The sequence below is a fragment of the Lampetra fluviatilis genome, chromosome 39 (genome assembly GCF_964198595.1).
Source record: "Lampetra fluviatilis chromosome 39, kcLamFluv1.1, whole genome shotgun sequence".
In the NCBI taxonomy this organism is placed as follows: domain Eukaryota; kingdom Metazoa; phylum Chordata; class Hyperoartia; order Petromyzontiformes; family Petromyzontidae; genus Lampetra; species Lampetra fluviatilis.
In genome coordinates, this window is record NC_136313.1 from 4,651,822 (window position 1) to 4,678,635 (window position 26,814).

The 26,814-nt window shown below is 46.3% G+C and overlaps 1 protein-coding gene across 2 annotated transcripts in view; it reads left to right on the plus strand.

The window, feature by feature from the left end:
* Window positions 1–895: 895 nt before the first annotated feature.
* Window positions 896–26,814, plus strand: part of LOC144946031 (leucine-rich repeat and immunoglobulin-like domain-containing nogo receptor-interacting protein 3) — a 154,837-nt gene continuing 128,918 nt past the window's right edge. Inside the window, exon 1 of one of the 2 annotated variants that reach the window (XM_078874769.1) lies at window positions 896–1,101. The gene's annotated coding sequence lies outside the window, so the exon portion shown is untranslated. The remainder of the gene's footprint in view (window positions 1,102–26,814) is intronic. The other variant, XM_078874770.1, reaches the window with a different exon arrangement.

Consider the following 26,814-nt stretch of genomic DNA (forward strand, 5'->3'; position numbering starts at 1 on the left):
TGGGGTAAAGTGTGGGCACTACCACCTCTTGCAAAATCTATGGCCAGTGTCGAAAAATATCCCGAATTACCATCTCGAGGGGCTCTCCAGAGCTCTCACGTGGAGGCTCCTTGCGCCCAGCAGTGATGTGAGAAAGAAATTGCAGGGCTGCACATTTTTTTTTTAAATCTCTCATTAAACCTTTTGATTGTGAGATGAATGCTCTGTCGCAGTGCCATGGCTTACGTTAAAATGCATTGTTGTTCTCATCCCAAGTTGACAGTTCACCGATGACGTTTCACATCGGATTGACAGCGCGGTAACATTTGGGCAGCTTCAGAAGGCCCTCCGCCACTTCAGGGCAGTCGTTTCAGTTATTTTTTGTATCCAGCGATCCGAAATGTAATTTTATGGCTCCGTAACCCGTGATCTGGATCTCAATCTTTATTCCACGTGGCAGTGGTCGCGCGCAGTTTTTTCTTCGTTTTTTTTTTCTGACAGCCGAACGAATTATGCAGAGAAATGTGCGCTGGACCGAATGAACAAGTAAGCAGCAGCAGCAGCAGCAGCAAAAAAAGAAACAATCAGGCGAGCGAGCAGAGAGGCATTGGAAGCCGGAAAAAGCACGCGAGACCGCGTGCGAGCGAGCGAGCGATCACGGGGTAGCTGAGAGCGCACGGCTCAACAGGACCTTCAAACCCCCACCACCTCTCCACCACCGCCTCCTCCTCCTCTTCCACCGCCCGTCACAGGACCCAGCCCAGCCCACTCCCCCCCCCGTCCCATGCGTTCGCCCCCATCCCCCCGCGGCTTACTTGCACCACCTCCCCCCCAACCCCCATTATAATTTTTTTTTTTACCTACGCTCTGTTTGTCGTGCCCACGGTGCGACTCTCCTCCTCATCTGCTAGGGAGCAGTCGCGCGTCGGCGGGGCTGCTGCTGCTGCTGCTGCTCGAGTTGCGGCTGCTGCGGCACGGAGAAAACGGAGCAAGCGGAGCAAGCGGAGCGCTCCTCTCCTCCTCGCCGAGTTGATCCACGCCGGTGGCGGCGCTCGCTCTCTTTGACTTCGCGACCGGCGTCTTCTCTCCAACCGCGTCCTCGGGATAAATTGGTTCACGTAGGTACGCGCGCGTATGTTTTTAGATGTTCAACGGTTGCGCGCGCGCGCGTGCTTGTGTTTGGGACGAGCGAACTTTGCGTCCGAAACCGTCTCTCTACGCGGCGTCGTTCGCGAATTCTGGCACGTGAGTAGCGTTCACTGTTGGCTTGTTGATGGTTGGTTTTTTCAAAGGTGATTGTCAGGAATGGGTAAAGTGCCCCTTGTTTTTTTTTTCTTCCCTGTTTCAACTGAAAAAAACAACAACACGTCATTTGTCTCTCGTCACCTGATTTTTTTTCAGAATGAATATCAATATAAAATTAAAAAATCCCTTTTGGATTTAGTATGGGTGAGGGGTTAAACTGCGTTAATGTTTTATCACGACCCTCTCGATATATCTTGAAGGTTAAAGGCATGCAAAATGGTTTTAAAGTGCTTCTCTAATGCTCGAGCCACATTTCTAAATCTTGATATATCAACACACGCCTGCATCCCAGATCCTTGTGGCAATATTTGAGCTGTGTGCCTATCACTACCTCGAGGTAACCACTCCTCCACCGCGTCACGCTCGCAGAGCCAGCGTGTGTATGTATGCACGTACGTATGTTGAACTTCTTTTGCACCGTACGTGGCCGACCGTTCTCATCGGAGGTGCGGTGTGGTGTGTGTGTGTGCTAATGGGTGCAAGCGCACAGATAATTATTCCATTGAGTCGCCTCGAGGTACCCACTGACCCTTTGTTGATTGTGCAGTTTAATGATTAAGACTCATCATTTTTCAATAGCGTATCCCTTCCACTACTTTCTGTCCGCGTCCTTAACACTTTGGCCATCCTCCATCCTTCCTAACCTCGCCAGCCCTCTCTTGAGCAACCATCAACCCTTCCTTCCCATCCCTTCCCCTCCACCAACACTCAAACCCCATCCCGTCCCCCCCCCCCCCCCATCAGCCAATATTAATGTACAATTTGTCGTTGGCGGCGTTGTCACCATTTATCGTTGTCAACATTTATCGTTGTCAACATTTCACCCGGAGAAAGCGAGCGGCAACGAGCGCTTGATGCAACCCCAGAGAAGTGCTCCCCGGCCCTTGCTTTGCGACGGACGTTGGCAAATCGTGGGATTTAAAAAAATTAAAACGTCTTTCTTTCCTCCGCGGTTGAGAACACAGACCCCCCCCAAATGAACAAAAAAAAAGGGCAAGAGTCAAGTAGCGTGACAGCACTGTTGAAAGGTGTAAAAATAGACAGGCGTTAAAGAGTACACATTGAATTAAGCGGGGGGGGGGGGGGGGTATTATTAAGTGTAGGAGTGCAAGGGAAACGGAAGAGAAGTGTTTGTGCAGTGTTGATTTGAAGCTTTCGTGACTGCATGAATCCATACTCTTTGGTTCTTTCGGTAAAGTCACGTTGATGGAAAATTAATGTTGGTGAAGTGTTTGTGAACCTGCGGTACGGTACGGTGGTTGAGCGCGGTGTGGACGAGACGAAATGGAGAGAGCGATCAATGAGTGGAAGTCCATCGTGAACAGTAACCGCCGTGGTTGTAGTAGCAGCGGTAGAAGAGTGGTAAGGAGGCGACGAACCGCTTGGTGAGCGAGTGAGTCGGTGAGTGTTGGATAATCATCAGTCAAACCGACTGCTCTGCTCGGAATTCCCTCCGAATGCAGTGAAGTATGATCTGGGTGCTCCTCCCCAGATATGACCAGAGGGATTCCAAAATTGGCTGGTTTTGTGCTTTGTATGCAAGTAGCGACTGCCCTTGAATGGGATTAAAATGCATTCTGCAGCTGAATAAAGCAGATGAGTCAATCTATCAGTAGGTCGCGTGTGGTGGGGTCAAGTGTGGGTACTGCAAGACGTTTGGCTAGCGTGGAAGAGTAGGCCAAATGACCCTTCCAAAGGGGTTCCCTGGAGCACCCTCTTGCGGAGTTCCTTCCGCCAGCGGTGGCATGAGCAAGCAATTGCAAGCCTGTGCCTTTAGCTAATGCAGATGGCCTCACTGCGGTAGTGATGATTTTTTTTTGTAAAGGCTCCTGATCGAGAGATAATGATCTGAACCAGTGTCTTGTAAATGTAGGGACAAGAAAGAGTTGAACATGTGAAGGACGACAGTAAGATTTTGCACAATCTCATTCTTACTCTCTAATGAGAATCATTTTTTTTCTTCTTCAAAAGAAACGGATGCATATTCGGTGGTTCCCATTTGTTGCGGAGCCCATTGTTCATAGTGTGAAATGTGTGATCGGGTAAGGGAGGATGGTAACAATACAGATGACTTTAGAGAGATTATCACGTGCAAACTTGATCCAGGCAGCAATGCGATGAATACAATGAAGAGTTAGCACATACACCTTTGCGCAACAGAGGTAGCCTGTAATTGGAGTGGACTGCCTCGGCTGCCATGTCGCCTGTGAAGCTAATTCTACACGAGTTACATTATGGAACTCGCCGAGAGCACGGAGTTGATGCTTCGTTGTTAAATGTCGCCTTCTCCTGGAACGTGGTGGGATGCCGGGGTTGTATATAAGCTCCTAGCTTGGCAGTGTCTCATTCTTCACCTGAAGACGGCTGCTTGCGTTGTAGCCGAAACGTCGTGAGAATTATTTTATTTTATTATGTTTTATTTTTATTATTTTATTACTTCCCTTCTACGTGACTTTACCGAAAGAACCAAGAAGAAGATATTACAGGTTTACCATGTTTAGTTGTTTTCTCCTTGTCACAGGTTGAGTCACAAACCGTACCTCTCCATAACAAAGGCTCACCCTCTTAAGCCTCACCTTACCATATGAATAAAAAGTGTGCTGTACTTGCCGCTCCCCCCCCCCCTCTCCAACCATTATATAAACGGAGTGGTAGCTCCTGAAATCTCTCATTTACTTGATACAGCTGTCGTGGCTGTGACGGTTCCACCTGAAGACGGAAGCTTGTGTTGCCTCCGAAACGTCGTGATTTTTATTTTATTTTACTTTTATTAATTTTAATGTTTAACCTACGTGACTTTACCGAAAAAACCTAAGAATATGAATCTTTGCAGTCACGAAAGCTTCAAATCTAGAATTGTGGAGCCGAGTTTACCCGAGTTCGATTCCCGGCATCGGTTGGCGAGTCGTATCTAAGTCAATTCTGGTCAGCTTACCTTCTTCAACCAATACGTTGCAGTATGGTGAAACAAACCCCGTGACCAACATGGATGACCTTTCAGAGGGCACTTGTTTGATTGTTTTACTTACAGATATTTCTTTATCATTCCGAGTTTTTGTAATGTGACCATGTCCCTGACATGCGTCTGTATTTTGTATTTAAGTTTCACCAGAAGTGGCGTACCTACAGACTGCAATGCGACATTAAAGGCCAGAAATGTTGTGACACAGGGATGTGAGCATCCGAAGCTTGGATAGTACCGGCGGTGGGGGAGGGAAACAAAAATTGCTGATCCTTGTTCCGCAAAGCCATTTTCTGGCCATAGTGTCAGCAAAGGTTCCATTGATCTCCACTTCAGGGCCATGATAACGCTACAACCCCCCCCCCCCCGTGTCAATGTTAATGATTCCACGGCGCGGTTTCCAAGAACCTGCCGCTGTGTGCCTGCACCCCGGCTCATCGAGCCCACCTCCATGAATCACGTACAGTGCACATCTCCCCTTGAATAAAATATGCTCCTCAAAAATGAGTGTTCGGCTGCACACACCGTGAGCGCTGCTCGCGCAAGAAGGCCCGGCACTTTAGTGTCGCGTAAGCAAAAGAGGGATGCTGCACGCTGCACTGATTTAACGGTTCACACGCTGGACTTTCAATCCAGAGATCGCCTGGTCGATTTCGATCTCTCAGTACGGCGGTTAAAACAGTCTTGCAAGTTTTCTTTGCTGTTGTTGTTGTTGTTCCAACATCTGTTCCGCTCAGCGGAGCGACACGGTGGTGAGATGTTAACTACCTCGCCTGGTATACAGGAAGTCGTGGGTTCGATCCCGACCCTTGACGCCTGTTGTATATTTGGAGTTTACATGTCTCTCTGCCCGTGGTTGCGTGGACTTTTCTCTGGGTCCTCAACGTGCGTTTAGAGTATTTGGCTGCTTTGCATTTTCACGTGACGAGCCACTTCGTTGAGCTATCGATTGTGGCCAGGTCGCTTCTGAAAAAGAGCGACATAGCTCAGTGAGCTTTACCTGGTAAAATATAAAAAAAGAGTTTAGTTTTTTAAAGTATTTTTTTTTAAATAAAGAGGTTAATCGCTGTCAGTCTACTGGCAGGTTCTATCTAGTGGGATTTAGCGTGGGCACTTGTACCTTTTGCCAAGATGTCTCGCCAGTGTGGATGAGTACATCAAACACCCCTTGGAGGGCCTCTGTAGAGCTCTCTTTAGTGGAGGCCCCTTGGCCAGCAGTGGCTTGAACAAGATATTGCAGTGCTGTACTTTTACCCTTTCGTAAGTAGACGTGAATTCCTGTCTAATGAGGGCACACACATACTGTGATGCTAATCGTGGATCATTGACCTTCAAGAAGGCAATTGAGACAATGACTGACGATTAACTTGCGTTGGCAGTTTTCTCAAAGGCGAAGTGATCGCCTTCTCAACCGAGTGTTTGCAACGCCAAGGCAGCGGTGAGAATTCTACATATCTATGGCGAGGGTGAGGTTTTTATCCAAAACGATAAACCAATGTTGCCTTCCCATGACGTGGTACTGATTTTACTGATCACGGAGGGATGGTCGACCGAGTCCACCCTGGCCAGGATATGAACTCGCGAAATAACGATTGTGAGCTGTGCACTCTATCCATTGCTCTACTCGGCTGGAGGCTTTACAGCATCGTGATAATAATATCATCAAAATGTTTCAGCTGTTTGTGAAGCCTCAGTTGGATGAAGGTCTCCCAAATCTGTGACAGTCGTGGCGTTTGTTTGGCCATACCACGCCATGCTTGACCGTTGTGGGGTTAGGGGGCTGTCAAGGAATGTTCCACAACCGGTTGAGAGAATTCTCGCCACTGATGGTAGCCGTGTCTGGGATTCGAACTCGGGTTGTCGGGTTCATAGTGCAGCGATGCTACCGAGTGTGCCACTGCTCCACCCCGCTTTCCTACTCTACCCCATTTTTATACGTGGAAACATTCTATAGCATAGCCGATCGGGACGGTTGGCTACGTACGGTGCGAAAAAAGGTGGAACATATATATATATATTCTCGCACAAGCAATTCATACGGTGACCCGGAGGCATGTATGTACGTAGGAACGAAACTGGAAAACTCAGCTGAATTATATTGGAATATATAACCCAGGAAAATTATGTAACACGGACCGAAATCATTAAAAAGTGGCAAACAAGAGGAGGGGAGAGTGCTTCGGGGAAAGTGAATTTGATAAAAATAATTTATAAGCCGAACACACCAATGTGCCTGAAGAAGAATCTTCTCAACCAGGGCGATATTATTCCACTACGATGCACCGGGAGACAAAAATGAACCGCGTCGATCTGGAGGATATCAAAGACGAATCGTGGGATATCCAAATTCTCTCGGGAATAGCGAGCGGGCTTGGGGCAGGGCACATGGCGAGGAAGAATGATGGTCACGGGACAAGACCGGTGGATGGGAATAGCAGCCAAAGGGTGGGAAAGCAACTAAAAGGACAACCAGTGGGGAAATGGGTCAGAGCGATGAGATCAAATCAATGCATGGCTGAGATGGATTGTGGCATGAGCGGTGGTGATTGCTTGGCAAGGACATCATCCAGCAGTGGATAGACAGTGATTTGTGATAACGGTTATCATGTAGCCTTTGAACGTGTAGTCATTTTGGGATTGGTTAAGCATTGATTTATTTTAACGTCGCAAACATCCTTTATTCTCGAGATATGAATGCAATTATGAGCATCATGAGAGTTTAGTATAGCTCTCCTTCGAGAAAATACTGCAATCACATGTTTTGTCACTAAGTTGGCTCTCATGGGATGCTCATAGAAATCTGCAGAAGCACTGACACTTCGTGATGAAATGTTATTCATATTTCCATAAAATTCTGCTTCTAGTTCTTCTTTTAAACATGTATAATCCAAGCCGTAAAAAAACAATCCTGATTTTGATGCCATGTTTTCGTGACTCGTATATTTGCTCACATGATGAAACGCAGAACCACAGGGCTAAATTCCACCAAGCCTGAACAGTAGTTGACCAATATGTAGACTTGTTCCCACCATGGAAATGTGGAATTTCCAACCACTGGCATGTGGCCTCAAAACTGCCCACTGCTGATAACGTAAAATAACTGAATTTCTTCCTCAAAAAAAGGAAACGATAATTTACACATTCATATTTCGGTTCCACAATTTCATTCGTGTGCAGCGGATATGGGATTAGCACGTGTTCAATATCGATGAAGCGTTGCGTGTTTAACCTCGAACAAGTGCGTCTCACGGTGGATACATTTCCTACCGTCCATGACAACTTCAACCCAAAGACACTCGGATTAAGTTAAACAAATTTAAAGGTGCAGCTCTCCAATCCTTTGCTCAAGCCGCTGCTGGACAAAAGACCTCCACTAGAGGGAGCAATTATGGAGCCCCTTTAGGCTTGACGACACAAGAGGTTGGTGCAAGAAAGATGTGGCACCACCTGAGAATATTGGCAAACAAATAACAAATTGCAGTGAACACCCACGGGCTATCTTCCCGTGGATCGTGATGATGATAGAGCGTATGTTTTGGCCTACTCTTCCTCGCTCTCCAGACGCTTTGGGAGATGTGAGAGTAACCACACGTGACCCCACCACACGTGACCTGCTGATCAGTGATGTGCCCACTGTGGTGAACTCATTTACACTGCTGAGTGGACACAGGCCGGGACATTGAATTCAAGTCTAGGGTGCTGGCCATTACACCTAGGCAGCAGTCCAGTTAGGTTCAGCAATAACATTTATACAGTGTATACGCCTCGGTATGTCTGTACATGTAACACGTTTCTGTTCTTCAGCCATACTGATATTCTGGACATCTGTGAGAAAGAGCTTCATAGCTCCTCGGATTACTTCAGTATAAATAAACAAATTTGATGTTATCCGGGGGCATTTGTGGAAATAAGCAAACCTTGGACCGATTTCAACCTTCTGGGTCTCATCAGCAGTCAGGCTTTTGAAGCAAATACTGCTACCGCTGCCGTTTGTGGTGCCACAACGTCAACGGAAACACTTTGTGCCCTTGTGCAGCACGACGAGTCATTGCACGAGTAAATAGAACATTGTTGATCTCTCCGTTAAAAACAAAAATCTAGAAATATTGTTTCGTCCATCGGCTTTTGGGCTGCCCAGATCGACATTCTATCGCGGCATTCATTGAAAAGAAGCAAAGCCTCGGACAGTTTTGACCTTCAGGGTCCCATCAGCAAAGTCAGACTTGTTAAAACCACTGCTGAGTTGCCAGATGTTGTGTGTACTGTATACATAAAACGGAGGTTTATTTACGTAGACCATTACCCATAACGCTGCACCATAACTCATGATGTGTTCATGTTTTCATTGTGGTGTCTTACCTTTGCAAGCTGAACACAAAAGTTTGATAATGTTCATGTCCTTTATTGAACTAAGACAGCCTCACGGAGTCTCAAGACTATTTTTTTCGTTCGGGAACTACATTGGAATGTTTTTTTCCTTCCAGTTCCACGTATCTCTATTTGACCCATGCAGATGAAGGGCGCAACGCACACACAGATAGATGCAATAATTCGTTCCTGGCTTGCTCGCTGCCCAAACAAGGAACGTGTGTCGTACTTTCATGGAATCTCCCATCCAAGTACTAACCATGCATATCCCTGCTTGGGTGTCAATATTGGGTGAGAATAGTATGATTTAGGGTAATTTGGTCGTACACCATTGCCATTGTGCTCCAGGTTATGAATGTCTCCGCGCAGCCCTCTTAAATAGACGTTTATTGGCGTAAAATATTAAAATTCAATCCGATAAATGAATCAGTATGGGAAGCTCAGAGGACTGAATGTAATCCCAAGACGTTTGGTTTTGGGTTCTACAGTGTCAGACACGTGAGCTGTGGCAAGGCTGCTAATGGTGTCGGTTATATAAATTATCTGCTGAGGCTGCTTTGGCAGTGGGTGCATAAGCGCAAATTAAACAAAAAAAACGGAACACGCGTTCTTTGACACTTGTGTTTAACGGAAGAAACGGAGCTTTTTAGTGTATTGCGCTGATAATTTTTCCAACCATGAAGTAATGTGCAAAGTAAATAAACCTTTCTTTCTAAATTTGTTCTAGAGTTGAAGTTTTCGTGACTGCAAGGATCCATACTCTTTGGTTATTTCGGTAAAGTCACGTGGGTGACAAAATAAAATAAGAATAAAAATGAATAAATTAAACCACGACGTTTCGATTGCAACGCCAGCAATCATCATCAGGTGTGACAACCACAGCAAGAAAATGTTTACTGAATGGGAAAGAAGCCGGAGTTAAGGCGTTTATATAAATCAGAGAGGTGCGGTGAGGGGGATAAGGGGAGGGGGGGCTGGGCAGGGGGGGGGGGGCTAGAAGTAAGTGGAGGCGGTGTTTGGAGATGATGGTGCTCGAATAAATAAACCTGTTTCGTACTAATGAAGGAAGGGACATTGCCGCGGCGTCGATGGTTTCAGGGCCAGAGGTTCACGGTTCAAATCCAGCCGGTCACCCTTATTATTTAGTTGTCTTTGCCTTGCACCTCCGACTAGCGTGGTTGGCTATGTACGGTGCAAAAGAAGTTCAACATACGTACATTGCTGTGGGTGATATAACCATAATGATATGACTACGTGCCGTCCGCTTCACCGTGGATGTTAAACATCCCCTGATGTCAGCGTCAGGCTCCAAATTTGGGAAAATATGCCAAAATCTAAAATCAGACCTAAAAACGTTTGACCTATGAATATACATAGCAATCATCGCCACGCTACTGGCAAGACTAAAGCCCCAGGTTTACTGTTGAAAGGAAATTGAGACTATCCTGGTCTCTTGAGTTCTTACTTGGCTAAACTAAATAAAGAAACAAAAAGAAGCCGTTACAAAGGACAAGGAGTGTACCGATCCCCGAAATAGAAATGCTTCGCACATTCCACGTGACACCCTCACATGGAATGTCACATGGAGTGTGACGGTGTCACACTTCCGCACCGTACGAGCCCTGCCAATTAACTTTTTTTGCGCTGGCATGTCCATGTCCATCTCAAGCCTCAGGTTCCTCGTTTAAAAAAAACAAGCATCTTCTTTTGAAGCCGAAGCAGGCGGATTAAATCCCACTTGGGACTTCATCCATCGCGAAACGGCAAGGACATTAACATCTGACGACCACGCAAGTTGGCTTCACGCGTTGCATTTTTGTTGTTGTTGCAGCGGCTCTGAAGTGGAGGCATTGCCGCTCAGCAGATGCTCTTCATGTCCAATAATTCACGGTGAGGTGAAGGATTGTTTTGAAAGACGCTCCCCGTCTAGCCAATATCGATGTGGACACCGGTGGAAATGTCAGTCAAGCAGTCGGGAAGTTTCTGTAGCCGACTCGGTCAAGGCGGTTGAAGGGAAAAAAAACCACAAAAAAACCCATCAGCATCAACACCAGCAGCCATGACGGCACAACAACACGTTTCCCATCCCGCAGACGAGCAGCAACCAGAGGTCGATACCCGTACCCTACCCGATACCTGGCTACCCGTACCCGGTCGGGTATGGGTACGGGTACCAGTTTGCGACCCTGGTGCGGCCGGGTACGGGTAGACCGTGAGTCACTGGTGAGTAACTGTTTGTCACTCATTTCCAAACGTCTTGTCTCTTCTCACAATTCAAGTTCCTAGAATCAACCCACCCGCGCCTGCAACATGGCTTCATCCCAGAGGTCGCAATCAGGTACCCGATACCCGCACCCTACCCGTACCGGGCCGGGTACGGGTACAGGTAACCGTTTGCGACCCTTGTGCGGCCGGGTACGGGTACGGGTAAGGAATCAAAACTCGTTTGCGACCTCTGGCAGCAACTCTTGCCCACAGTGCGGCCGATAGCTTCCGCTCAAGCTCTGTGTCTCTTATCCCATCAGTGCGCAGGGAAAACGTCCACCCGCCACATCTGCGTCATACCAACCGAGAGAGTCGCACTCCCCGCCGCTCTTACACATCGTGCCACACCTGCCCGCACAAAGAGAAAGAGGGCAATGCCCTTCACGCAGTCATTGCTTGTCCAGCAACGTGGGGATTTCAATAACGAAGCCAATGAAACGACGAGGTTCCACACTGCTCGCAAAGTACACCGAAGAGGTGGTCGACAGTGGTCTAGCATGGCGCCTTCTCGATCGACCGTGAAGAATCTATGCAACCGGTCAAGCGAAAGATACCATCGTTATCAGGCCCTTTGGTGTAAAGTACAGCCTCCCCCTACTCTTATCATCCACTCTATCTATCTGGCCTCTCTATTTGCGTGCTATGAAGAAGGGCTGTTGCCCTTTACAAATGGCAGCGTTATTGACGAACGTGTTGATGTTGTTGTTGTTATTTATGCGTTTGCACCGCTGCCGTGGCGGTGTCATGAAATAATTAGCTTCACTATTGCACATGTGAGAGGGGGGGATGGGTCGCGTTTTGGTTTCTTCTCTTTTCGTGAAGGTCGATTCCGCACCTCTTCTCTCGTCACGTCCACCGCCCTCATGTCTCGCTCCACCGCATCCTCCTGGCTCACCCATCGGTCTCCCTCTGCTCCTCGTGGCCTGCACCGGTGACATCTCAACAGCCCTTCTCACTTCATCTTTCTTGCCAATGTTCATTTTACTATTTTATTTCTTCTTATTTAGACGATGCAGCATACCCTTTGGTATTGATTTATTACTGTCTCATAAGACAACTGTATTTCAGTTTTTATTTATTTATAAATTCATGACAAATTATTTCAGTGTCAGATCTGTGCATGAATTGGCCAGTCATAGGAATCAATGACTGGCGAAGTGCCACCGATGGAGATGAGAACCACACCTTTGCTCATCTTGAGCAGGGAGGCAATTTGGCTTTGACAGAAGTAGGTATTGCTGTGATATGCTAATACTACAATATATTATATATGCTACAAGATCCACAATAATCAAAATCTCTGTTCATACATATTGTTAGATTGTGATTACTGTTGCTCCATTAAAAAATTGTAATAAAATATTCTAAATTATGATTTGTTATGGAGGGCATGACAATGATATGACATTGTCATTTTCATAGTTAATTATATTATGAAATTATTTATCATGTAACTGACAATATGTGATTTGCAGATTGTAATGTTGTAATGATTACAAGGCGAATTGCAGGCTGATGCTGGGTGAACTGCATTTGACAACTTCCTGAAAGTACAGCAACGCACAAAAGCCATTGCAGTAAAAATGTGAAGAACAATTACCAACACATTAAAGGAAATTGACATTGCGATAATGACCATATCTTAGAATTTTTACATTGTATAATATCATAAAAAATAGTGTAATCCCTCGATAATAGTATATATGACTGATATTTTACTTATACAATATATATATAAACTCATTATACAGTGTTATGGAACGTTCTGGCTAATAAAATAACAGAAGGGTAACTTTTTATTTTTATTTGGCCCCGATTTCACTGGGCTATCGTACAGAACAAATTACCCTTTTCCCGCCCCTCCCCCCCCCCGTGCTTCTGGAATTTTTCAAAGAAGGCACAGCGCTGTAGGGGGCTGCGCTCTTCTATTGCAGGGCCATTAGACGTGGGTCTTACCTGCCCCATGAACGTCAGAATAAACCCATTAAGAATGTGGTCGCGTTGATGATCGGGGTCCAAGCCACACATCAGTACTCGTGGTTTAAACATAGTGAACCACAGACTTACATGGAGACCCCCTATATACATTCAATTATATTGCGAGCCACAGACTTAAATAGAGACATAGTTTGACCCATAGACTTACATCTTGTTCTGAGAATATAATGGGGCTCCCATTATTGCACAAGGGCTGAACAGACCCCATAGCTACATACATTCGTTCGCAGCTCATAATACCTCTCAGAATTTACTCTTTGGTTTTTGGGCCGCGAAATGATCTGACCAACATTGTGTCGTTAATTGCTATATTTTGGTTGGGAGAATAGTTTTTCAACTTAGCGGCGAGCTGAAACAACGATGATTACGACGCTTGTGCAAGGGATTCATCATTTGTGTCGAGTGGTGGAGGGTATTAACGGGACAAATTTGGTGATATCATTAACGTGGCCTAAGTCATATAGCCATCGCCAGTCATTGACAGCGTGCGGCAATGGGTCTAAATTCGGCGTGCCCGCCCCTCTGTTGTCTGCTTGCTCACAGATGACGCGGTAAATCAACGAAGGCTGCTATCGACTGCTCAGCCTCGAGTCACTGCTCATTTCGTGGCCACGTATAATGACAGTTTTGAGAGTCGGGAATAGAAAAAAGAAAATGCGAATACAAATAAAAAGTCGCAACCAAATATTACACGACTTGCCACTGCCACAGAGGCTGACATTGCTCTATATGTGTGTGTGTGTGTGGATTATTACATTTTGGACGACTATCAATTCACAGTCTTTGCTCTTGCGATGGTTGCGCGATCAATTTTTGCGAGTGGGGGAGGGGTGCAACCGGTGGGAATATCGCTGTAAAATAATAGGGGGTTATGTGCTGCTCATCCTCTTTATTGCAAACCTCTACCTTGAGGCCGTTTCGTATGTTTCCAGCTGTGCAAATATGGCAGGAGAATGTGTGCGTGTATGTGCGGGATGGGTTTGTGTGCGAGTACGTGCACGTGGAGAAACGGTCGCCTAATGATGAACGCTGCCGCGCAATTTGCTCCCTGCAACGTATGTGCACATTGCCATGCCTTAATTCTAGATTTGAAGCTTTCGTGACTGGCAAGGATTCATATGCTTAGGTTTTTTCGGTAAAGTCACGTAGGTAAAAAATTGAAATTAAAATTAATCAAAGTAAAATAAAAAAAAAATCACGACGTTTCGGAGGCAACACAAGCTTCCGTCTACAGGGGAACCGTCACAGCCACGACAGCTGTATCAAGTAAATGAGAGATTACATGAGCTACCACTCCGTATATATAATGGTTGAGGGGGGAAGGGCCCGGAAAGGCACACTTTTTTATTTTACTTTTATTAATTTTAATTTCAATTTTTTACCTACGTGACTTTACCGAAAAAACCTAAGAATATTGCCATGCCTGGCTCTGATGAACAGCAGGGGCACGAGTGGTATCCGAACTTGAAGCTGGGCTTCCCCGAGGTCAACTTAAACTAAAATGAGTACTCAAGTTGCAATGGAATAAGTTCAGCTCCGCAGCAGGTTGAGGGATTTTCACCGTTTGGGGATCATGATTCGATTCAGGAAAGTGTTGTTATTTTTCGTCTAATTTTTATAGCCCGTTTGTATCAGTTTTTTTCCGTGTCATTTGGACAGTTTGGCTCACTCAAGCCACGAGCCTAAATGTAACACGAACACGTCACTTGCAAAGGATTCATAGAAAGTGTCAACGATCAATCTTACATGCTCGATTCAATGTGCACGTATCGTGAACATAAGAATCAATTTGAATCAAATAAATGATGCATCGTTACATGCATAGTAGTCAGAATGGCGGTGTGGACCACATCAACTCTGGAGGGCAACAAAGGTGGCCTCATGACCCCAACAACTATTCATTTTTTTATTCTATCAGGCAAAGCCCACTGAGCTATGTATCTCTTTATCAGAAGCGACATGGCTACTAATGATAGCTCAATTAAGTGGCTTATCATGTCGACATTTATCACAGCCAAATGCTCAAAATGCACGCTTCTTAAATATGGAGGGAAAAACCGGAGAAAAATCCACACGACCACGGGGAGAACATGCTAAACTCCAAATATACAGGAGTCAGGGTCAAGGTCGGGATCGAACCCACGACCTCCTGCATACCAGGCGAGGGAGTTAACATCTCCTAGCCACCGCAATGATGAGAGAGAAACACGCAAACTCCAAATATACAGCAGCAGGCGTCAGGGTCGGGATCGAACCCACGACCTCCTGCATACCAGGCGAGGGAGTTAACATCTCCTAGCCACCGCAATGATGAGAGAGAAACACGCAAACTCCAAATATACAGCAGCAGGCGTCAAGGTCGGGATCGAACCCACGACCTCCTGCATAGCAGGCGAGGGAGTTAACATCTCCTAGCCACCGCAATGATGAGAGAGAAACACGCAAACTCCAAATATACAGCAGCAGGCGTCAAGGTCGGGATCGAACCCACGACCTCCTGCGTACCAGGCGAGGGAGTTAACATCTCCTAGCCACCGCAATGATGAGAGAGAAACACGCAAACTCCAAATATACAGCAGCAGGCGTCAAGGTCAGGATCGAACCCACGACCTCCTTCATACCAGGCGAGGGAGTTAACATCTCCTAGCCACCGCAATGATGAGAGAGAAACACGCAAACTCCAAATATACAGCAGCAGGCGTCAAGGTCGGGATCGAACCCACGACCTCCTGCGTACCAGGCGAGGGAGTTAACATCTCACCACCGCTGCGCCAACTCGTCCACCCATCTGAGAGGGGCTGGAGCACCGCAGTGGCGAGAATTGTAACGTCCTTAGCAGGTGGTCACTAGCAGCTGAGAGGGGCTGGGCGGGGATCTTTGATCGTTTCGGGACCAACAAACTAAGCCAACTGGGCTCTCATCCCGTTTTTGAAAAATTTGAAAACAGTTTAGGTAAATTCATGCAAATTGTATCTGCGGGCCAATGCGTGGCAGGATTTTAGCGCTGTTGTACGCGCTATTGCACATTGTATTTGCGCAGTTGCACAAATTGACGATGGTTTAATTTGATACATCTCAAGTCTGTGTAGCAAACAAATAATCTCCGATTGCCACGAGTACAGCCTCGCGTAGACCTGCTACATGAATGTTTGTTGAACTTCTTCCCCACCATACGAAGCCAACCATGCTAATTGGAGGTGCGGGGGAAGGACAACAAACTTAACACAAAAAACATTAGTTACCACCACCGCAGGGCAAACGGTTGGCTACTTAACATGTGGTCACGGCCTTCTAGACAGAGCCCTGCAGAGCACGTGGGGGTTGATTGAGAGCTCCTGCGTCACCGCCAGAGTTCCTCTGAATCACCGTTCTTATCTTCTCCCACTCGGAGCTATTCTCCGTGGGAGCTCGAAAAATTATGACCGCACAGGCATCCGCAGTCGTGCCGCGTGGCTCTCGAATGCCTATCGTGTTGTGACTGCGTGCTGTTTGGCACGGTTGGACCCTGTACTCGTCCTCTGCAATATTGATGTGTTTTTGTCTTTGTTGCTGCTGCTGTGCTCACGCACCACAGATCACCCTCCTGCAATAGCCAGGAAACTGGCTAAATGGGATCGTCCGTGTGACAAGTAAAATGAGCTTGAACTAGAAACACGTGTCCAACGTTTCCCTCCACATGTTGAGCGCTTCTTCAGGAACTGAATTCAGGAACGGAAGAAGCTCCTGGCATGTGGAGCCTAATAACACACAGTCCAACCAGAAAACACACCAGAGCTCTGGAAATATTTTGTTAAGCTTCTAGGCAGCTTTGGAGGCTTATTCAACGTGGCAACCTTAATCTTAGATGTTGTGCGTGGCCTCCATCTCTCAGTTATGCCGAGGACTTGGTCCTCGATTGTGGATTCGTCTTTAGTTGCCCGCGCGTTTTTTATTCATTTTGTTCAAATTGTGAACTATAGCCATATCAGACATTAATACGTCTAATCAGCGTAATCATTGGTTCACTGCAGCTCAAAGACTCAGTCCTACAAGTCGTGTGGTGAATTTCGATTTAAAGCTTTCGTGACTGCAGGGATTCATCTTCTTGGTTCTTTCGGTAAAGTCACGTAGAAGGGAAGTAATAAAATAATAAAAATCAAACATAATAAAATAATTCTCACTATGATAATTATAAAACATAATAAAATAATTCTCACTATGAGAATTATTTTATTATGTTTTATTTTTTATTATTGTATTACTTCCCTTCTACGTGACTTTACCGAAATAACCAAGAAGATCGTGTGGTGAAGTTAGGAGATCGTCCCATGTGCTCGGCATTTGAAGGCCTGAAGACCGGAATCAGTGATCTCGTGGACAATGTGCTCAGGGAGGCAGTGCCATTTCCGAAGAGCAGAGTGAAGGGAGCTTCTGTCTAAGTTCTAGAAACTGGGGGGGGGGGGGGGGGGGGGGTGCGTGGCTTGTCATAGAGGGACCTTCTGTGGGGGCATCCAAATAGCCACATCATGTGCCCTCTCTCGCGGACTAGCTGATCAAACTCTTGCCTGTCTAGTCGAGAGTGTTGGGTGCTTTGTACCGTTTCATGCACACGTGAGCGTGTACTGTGTGTATGTCTGACATTTGAAAAGGCATATCCCCGGCCCTGTAATATGGTCACGTGTATCGGTGGGGCAGAGAAGAAGGCTGTGTCTACACATCCTGGCGAATGCCCAGAGAATATCCCTCTCAGTGGTGACTGCGGGTGCTACCAAGGCTTACGAAATCCATCTTCACGTGAAAACTTAATCTTACATGTCTGCCACTGGCTGAGGGCTGCGAAGGGAGATGAGTGCTACCCCATTGGTCATACGAGCTAGGAGGTATTGACTTTGACTTTGATTGGAGCTACACTTCAAACACCCAATAGCATCAAAGGCCAGAGCGAATCTACATAGTTCACAGCCGCACAAGGCTTGGCTTTGCACAACCGCTGAGCTGTAACGGCCCTCCCTTCCACGGGCAATCTACCAACCCCCAGTCACTCAGCGCTCAGGTTATTAATGTGCAACCCACCCCATGTGGCCGACTACCCCCGAATCTAGACGATGCCAGCACGGAAAGCCAAGCGACACGCGCGTGCTCGGGCATCGATCGCCTGGGTGTTCCTTGCCTTGTAAAACACACACATCGAACGTGACAGGCAACAAACAACGGCGTGCCAAGCGGTGCCACACTGCTGCGGTCGCGATAATGCCTCCAGAATAGGGGGGCGGGGGGGGGTAGCAGGGATTGTGTATGGACGCTCCGAGTAGCTTTGGAATGCCTGGCAAAAATGGAATCTCGTTCATTTCGCGACATCGGAATGCGATCGCGATGCCGCGATAGTGACGCCACTTTGCGTCGCCCTCGATGTTCGCGGTGATGGAGGAATGTGGCTCGGCCGCAGGTGCAGGCGGGGCAACGTCGCTTGGGGCTTCCCCCCCTGATGTCAACGGCCAACTTCGTGGTGGCGTTCCGTTCGCCGAGTCGTTTTGGCGTGCAGCTCTCTACACCATTCCGAAATTAATTCGGCCCAATATCCACTGTGGCTAGATAAATATGTGCTGACTGGCCTAATGTGGAATGCAGAAAATTAGATTGGGTCGGTGGGTGGGGGGGTTCGGTAGGGCGGTGGCTGCTAATGGGTGCTGATGGGGCGGAAGCTTATCTTCTGCAGAGATTGACAGACACGCGTGTCCCTTAGGAGGCGCGGACAGTCACATTTCGCGGGGGTGGTGGGGAGATGCGAGTCCCTTTGGCGCCTAGCGCACACTTCAGAGCTCTCGTGCGTGCTTAGGCGTCACGAAAAAAAATCGGTCTATTGATATATATTTTTTATTATTAATACCGGATGAGTTTTTATTTTACACATACTGGCAGTCGCGGCGTGTGGGCGTGCGTGTCGTGTCGCGTTTGCCGGTGCGTGTGGGTGTCGGCGTGTGTGCAATTTCACGTGGGGAGCGGTGGTGGAGCGGTTAGCGCTACGCTGCACTACGAAGATGGTGACCCGGGTTCGATTCCCGCTCACGGCCAACACCAGTGACGATTATCTGAACCGGTCCTGGGTCTCCCCTAGGTCGACTCAGCCTCAAATGAGTACCCGGTGCGATCTGTAAGCATCGCCACTGGGGAGACAAAGGCGACCGGGCGTGGTGCTGGCCACCCACCCTCTCGTGTGCCGTGCCGGCTTTCATAGATGTTCGCTAACAGCACTTGCCCCTAAAGTCTGTTAAGGCTATACGGGGGATCTTTGTCTTTTTTCTCGTGCAATTTCATGGCCGTGGCTTTGTATTAAGCTATATTCTGAATATGATTCGCTCTTCTTAAGGTGACATTCTCGCAGTCCCTTTCTGATACGGAGGCCTAAGAAGAATTTGCACGTATAGACTCGCTCAACACGAAAAAAACCTGAGAGCACCTTTCACCAGCTCCTCGAAGGGTCAAAATGGAGGGCTTTCCAATGCATTTTTAATCTCCGCGCCGGCCGTTTTAAAGTACGCGGTAATGCTGCGAATGTGTAAAAATAAAGGTAACTCCCAAACTCAAAAGAGATTCGGTAATCAAACGTGTGGAAGGATTTGTGTTTCTCAATATACAATGGATACGTTCTCTTCGTAAGACAATGTGTAATGGAATTATTGAGATCATAACAGAATTACGTTGAATGTATTTTCAATTGTTTATGGGCCAGAGCATGCATTATCTGGCACATGGATCAGTAATCTCAGCCCGTAGCACTGTACATATTTATTATTCTAATACTAACCTTGAATATTCCCTTAGGTTTCTGCAAGTACGGAATGCATTACCGTGTGCCAATGGTTGAAAGTTAATCATGCCAAACTTACATCTGCGGAGATCATTGCAATACAATTTCCATTGATTTTCCGAGGATGAAATACTTAGGAGCCTCAGTACACATGTGTAGTGGTTTCAACTGAGTCGCGGACGTACACTTGGAGGCAACACAATGATTTAACACCAACACACGGGGTAACTGCCTCTTAACAGAATAACAACCTATGGTGGCGACCACCAGGCTAACTACACCAATTACAACGTAACTGCTACTACGGACGGGGACCACAGCTCGGGTCCAGGTCCACGTGTTGGAGACTCGTAGAGCGTAGACGGAGGTTTCTTCAGGATGAACAACAATGCTAGTCCCTCTGGGGGACCCGGCTTATATTCTTTGCGGCGTGGCCGGCTCCGCCCTTGGCCACGCCCACCTTCCAGAACCCTCGAGCAGGATCTGGACCCCGACCACGTGACCACCCCTAGCTCCCAACTTGGGGCCCCTTTGTAGACTTAATTGGTCACGTGTTAACCAGAGTGCCATGGCCTTTAGTAACCTCATTCCTACGGCCGGCACTCCCACACCCTATCCTATAGGGCTGTCGTTACACCGCACGCCGTGCCTCTCTAGGGCCGGCACTACACAGTGACATACGGCGATGTCACTACACAGGTATACAAACGCATAAGTAGATACAGATGGCAGCCAAAGCAAATGTAGATATCATAAGTACGTGACTCTTCACCATCATAGTCGTCATAATCATAAGCTGTGATCAGTTCACTGGTGGATGAAGGCTTCTCAAAGTCATCACCGATCCTCACGGTTCTGGGATGCAACAATCTAACTCGCACCTGCACATGAGCCGATTTCATAGCTCCATCTCCGTGTCAGTCGGCCTATCAGATGCATTTCCCTTCTTGGTTGCGACTTCTTCATCAGCCATCATCTCTTCCATGAGACGTGACCTTCCTAAGCCAACTTGTATTTTACGTGCGTATATCCTCGCATGCATGTGTTGCTTTTTTCTGTATTTAAATGAAATTCCAATTATGTATGTATGTTGAACTTCTTTCGCACTGTACCTAGCCAATCGTGCTAATCGGAGGTGTGGGGGAAGGACAACAAACTAAAAAGTACTTCTAAAGAAATTAGTTTTCAATTTAGAAAATTGTTTATGCAAATTACCATACTTTTCACCTTTTTTTAAGTAAAAAAATTCCAGCACAGAAGCTCTTTACAATTAGCGATGCATAAATTGAGTACACGAACCATTCCCCACCCACCAACTGACATCAAAGTGAACTTTACACAATCGATCAACACTGCCCCCCCCCCACTTCACCAACCTGTAGTGGTCAGGGTGGTAAAGCATGGTCCAACTCCCCCAGAAAGAACACCCAGCAGCGTTTTGACAAAGGACTGTACATTTTTTTTTTTATCAGATGCAATCACTTTGGAATACGTTTAAAATTATGTTAATACATTATCTTCAAACTACGAATTATTGTCGTGAAGGTTTTTGTTTTAAGGAGCTCGTAATTATAAAGTATTACACTTGATACCGAAGTAAAACAACACCAGTATAGTTCTTACTTCGCAATGCGATGTACAATCTGATTTGAAAAAAAAATAAAGTACATTAATTTGGAGTTTATAGATTAATTCCCTCCCTCCACCCCACCATGATTTGATGAAATGTCCCTCGAACAATGTGTTTTGCTTTTGCCGGCTTCCTTGCCATCGTTTACTGTCGCGTTCCGTCTCATTTGGACTCTCTCATTCACTCCTTTTCGCCTGAATGTGACATTAGCATACACTTAGCATATTACTTTCATAAATCATACATCATATGACATTAGATAAATGCATGGTGAGCATAAGAATTAATTATTGTCTATAAATCATTACGCGCTAACTATATATACTATAGTTCATGCTTGGCAATGTATGCTACATCAGTGATATTTCCAGCTTGTATGTACCCATCAGGTTTCTCTTGTTCTTAAACAACTTAAATAGATTCACGATTTGAAGTTTTCGTGACTGCAAGGATTCATACTCTTTGTTTTTTTCGGTAAAGTCACGCAGGTAAAAAGTAAAATAAATGAATTTAGTTGTTTTCATTTATTTTATTTTTTACCAACGTCACTTTACCGAAAAACCCAATAAGTATAGATTCACGACTGGATTAAATACACTCTATATTAGTTTTAATCTACAGTAGAAGCTGTGTGTAAGCACACCACTTGGGAGCAAGGCAAGGTGTGCTTATATCCATGGTGTGTTCACGATTCGCCATCTCAGCGGCCGTCCAAGTCTCACATCCTCACCGAGTGCACGGCTTGATGCATGCGGCACCGTCATCAACATTTGCGTTGTGCCTTTGACCACGTTGATGATTCGCCACCGAGGCGGTCCGTCCGACTGACTTACTCGACGCGTGGACCGCTATAGGCATGCGGTGATTAAATAATAATATTAATTCCATGAAATATATTGCGCTTTTCACGGAGCATCTCAAAGGGCTGCACAGGACACAGCTGCAGAATTAGAAACTCAGCATTAAAAAAAATGATCACGTTATAAATCCATTTTAAGAACATCCATTTACTAAATTAACTAAAAATATAGTAAGGTTTTAAGACGCATTTTTAAAATGACCACAGACTCAGAGTTGCGCTGATATCATCGGGGAAGAGCGATTCCATAGCCTGGGGGCTACACGGGACAAAGCTCGGTCACCCGAAGACCGAAGCCTCGACGAGGGAATTCAGAGAGAACATCTCCATCCCCAGATCTGAGGGACCTTGAGAGGACTTGTGGGTGCAGCATACAAACGGTGGAGGCTTGCGCAAGACGGTTCACTGCTTTGTAAGTCAACAATAATGTGTTAACTTTGGCGTCGCGCCGATGTGCGGTGTTGAGTGTGTTCAATTATCACGCGGAAATTAAAAATGCGTGCGCATGAACATACGCGGCTGAATAAATCGTTCTGACAGTCGATCCATTCACAACACCGTCCAACGGACGAAGCGCACTCACGGCACTCCACACGCACCTTAAGCAGCGTCAAACCCGTGTAACAGCCGAGACGTCACCCCCCGTGTTCCGGAAAACAGACCTCGTCAGGTTAACCGTGGAGAGCCGAAACACGCGTTCGACAAAAGCCGCGTTCGGGCAAGGTTTTCCTGTATTTCATGCTTGCGTGTGATCAGCTGTGCACGTGTGATCAGCTGTCCACGTTTGTTGTGCAACTTAAGACTGATGACGCCACCAGAGCTATCACTCAGGTGACATCCCGTTAATGTGCTCAAAAAGAAGCCGAATAGCTTCACAATGATAATAATAATAATGCAAACAAAAATCAAGTCACGATATCGATGACAAAAAAAAGATAGCGAGGTATTTATATTGTTATCGCTAAAACCTGACGTAATGGTATCGTATGAATGCATCAATATTGATTTCAAGTCCGGCTCGTTTCACGTCGCGTGTGGCATCCACACAGTGACATCTGCAGAAACCCAGAGTCTCGTGCAGGTGAGAAGCACGTTGGGGTTACCATCTGTCCTGGTTTTCCCGGGAGCCGTCCTCATTTTGGGGCAGCTGTTATCCTGGTAAAGCTGCACATCTTCCCGGGGACATTAAGAATCCCTTTTTTTTAGTTGCGTAATAATGCTGCACCACTCAAGACAACGCAATTACACGCAGTCACCCCCCCTGTTCCGCGATTGTGAGATAGTATGAATCTTTCCACGATATGATGCATCCCAATAGTTTTTTTGGTTGTTTATACCTCAGAGGTTTATGGGCAGTCGGTAATAATGCAACTTTTTTTTTTTAAATTTCATAACAATTGGACTACGAGCATCATGACTCGAGCTAGAGTGTCACTTCGACACCGTCGCAGAGCAGCTCAGTCCCGCCGTGTTAGAGAAATGCCTACGGAAGGAAATGGGTGGGGGGGATTGGAGTTGCGGGCCCGGGGCGGTCGCCCCGATTATCTGTGTTACCCTAGGGTCGGCTCTGGAAGGAGATGTCGTGCAAACCCTTCAAGTGACCTCTGACCCACGGTAGGGGGCGCTGCGCTGCCTGTCATGCCCTCCTACAGAAACAAAAATGTGTATCACGTGGAAGTCAAACTGATGTATTTTTTTGAATTTTCACGGCTATAATTTAGCCATACGAAGTCAAACTAAAACAAAACAATGCAACAGTCTCTTTTGTTGTGTGCAGTCAATGCGACCAGTCCGCTCTCAACACTTTCGAAACCCAATTTTCATCACGTCCAACTGAAATCCCGATTCGAGTGTAGGCTCTCATTGGTGCTGGCCGCACGCTTTGACCCCTCTGAGCCAACCGGCCACCATCAGGACTGTATTCAACATTATTTAATTATATAATAGGAAGCAATTATCTGGCTCCAACCAGCTCGATGTGAAGCTGTAGCTGTTGTTCTCCATTTAACATCGGCCGTGCGAAGATGATAGGAAGCACATGTTTGCGGAGAGTGCAACGCTGTAATTTCACCGTGCATTAGGCTGCAGCAGCGTTGATGTTCTTAACAGCACCGCCTGCTAAAGGGTGCATTTGTATTTCGAGTCTGTCGATCGACTGATTGAATCCGCCTGTATTTCCCCACCCCCCCCCCCCCCCAATTTTCCTTGCCCCCCCCCCCCCGCATAATTAGCCATTTACGCAATCACGCGCCTCGCTCGTTGCTCGAAGCGAAAACAAAACCAAAATGCGCGAATCGCCGTTTTGAGTTGCATCAGCGTCGTGCGCGGGGCGAACTGAACGCTGTCACTCGTCGACTCCCCCCCGACAGTTCGTTCACGACGGAACTATCGCGGGATCTGCACCGGACAGAATATGCAGTAATGGTGGTCGAAATGTCTGGTCATTGAGTGGCGGTACAGTAATTGATTTTAGCATTGTGCTGAGAGTATTCGGGGGGTCACAAACAGTTAATGCACTGCACCACTTTGGTAATTGTGTTTTTTTGTCCCATTGGAAGGGACTTCCGGGCCTAACAGCCCAAATTAGCTGAAACATCTGCTCGATATGTCTTCGGTAATTCCATGTTTACAGCTCTTAGATTGTCTGTTCAAGTTTTTTTTACCAATATTAAATTACGTTGCAATGTATGACACGCTACCGCAAAGTAATTCATCCCAACTGAAGACAGTGCAAATTACTCGTTTCATTTCGTGCAGCAGATTATTTCTTTTAATTTGTTTAACGTCGGCTATGGCAAAGGGGGCTTAATGTTTTACATACTACCCGTTGTTGTTGTTGTTGTTGCTATTGTTGTGTATTCTATTTGTTTCTTAAAGGCACGTAAGGCATTATCTCCCGAGTGTAACATGTTCAAACGGCAAATTCCTATCTGGAGATTGCAGTCGGTGATTGCAGAGTCTTAGCCGTGAGACGAGTTAAATAAGTCGGAGACAACGCGGGCGGGGATTGTTACAAGCGGAGCCCGATGCAGAGTGCTCTGTTCACATGCGTTTCACTACAGATCAAGAGCAGCCCTGTGTAGCACGCATACTCGCGCTGTCAATTATTGGCCAGTGCTCATTTATTTATGGGCTATAGAAGTGCAATTTGAATACTCTAATTTTAGCACACTCCCTTGAAGATTAATGCTCCTCTGAATGCGGTTGTGCAGCGGGTTGGCGAGCTGCACTTTGAATGTGCGCCCACTTGGGTTCAATTCCTGGCCATGGTCAACGTGAGTTGCGAGTGATATCCAAATCGGTCCTGGGGCCCCCTCCTTCATCAGCCCGCATTGACCATCGTGGTGAAGTGTGGTGAGAAAAAATGCATCCCCAGCACCAACGTGGCGTGGGTGCGGCTTCTTCACACAGGCAGTGGATTGACTAAAGGCCGGAAATCATTTAGCAACTTTATTATACCATTGGAACCTCATTTGCCAGTAAAAAATATGATAATTGTTTTTTTACCCTTCTATCTGGCAACAAAACTGTTTTGTTGCCAGATAGAAGGGTAAAAAACCAATTATCAACTTTATTATACGTATATGAACGACGTGAGAGTTAGAACTATTTTAAATTTCGATTTAAAGCTTTCGTGACTGCATGGATTCATATTCTTGGTCCTTTTGGTAAAGTCACGTAGAAGGGAAATACTACAGTAATACAAATAAAACATAATAATAAAACATTATTTTTTTTTAATTTCCCTTCTACGTGACTTTACCGAAAGAACCAAGAATATGAACTATTTTAAACTTTAGTTATCTACGAATCATGCACATTATCCAGGAAAATCTCATCAATTGGAGAAAAAAAAGCCTCATCAATTTCAACATAAAACTACATCGACGGGAGCTTTCCTGGAAAGGCAAGGTGGGGGGACAATGGATGGAATTCAAGGGGGAGGGGGCATTTTATATCATGCACCAGAGGCCCATGCTGCCCACGCTGCTATGCCTCTCGTCAGCGGCACAGTTTGCCATTAGTTACTGCTTTCCCGGTAATGGGAAATGAAAAGGCAAGAATATGTATGTTTAAGCACCCTACGAGTCAATAACAGCAAGCATGACACTGCACAGACCAACTCAAGCACATAACCTGAAAGTGCTTTTCCGTGCTGCATTAACACAAGCGGCAGCTGAAATATTATTTCAATTGCACGTGAATGTCAAGGGGAGTGGAAGGTGGTAGCTGAATGCTGATGAATTCTCTGGGAAAATCGGTCGCGGGTAATCTCATTCTCGACGCACTGCTGACAATTTGCCATTAACGACTTGAGTAGGCGGTGGGCAGTCCACGCTTCCGCGAAGTTGATTCTGTGAAAATTGCATTCATTTTGGCGAATAATTGCTGAAATTAAGTATTGAAGGACTGCCCGCGTAAATGGTCATCAGCAGTAAATAATTTGCACGATTTATAGTTTTGCTGTTGAAATTGGTTAAAACATCTCTTCATGTACGTTTGCAAAGAGCTAAATTAAGGCACTGCAATGGCATTGGAACACAGGCACGAATCAAACGCGTCGTGTTTATCATTCGTGCTGCCTTTGGCTTCATATTTTCCGTGGCAACATTATGGTTGGGAGAGAGTGCAAGAGAGATTGTCTATCTCGGGGTTGGAGG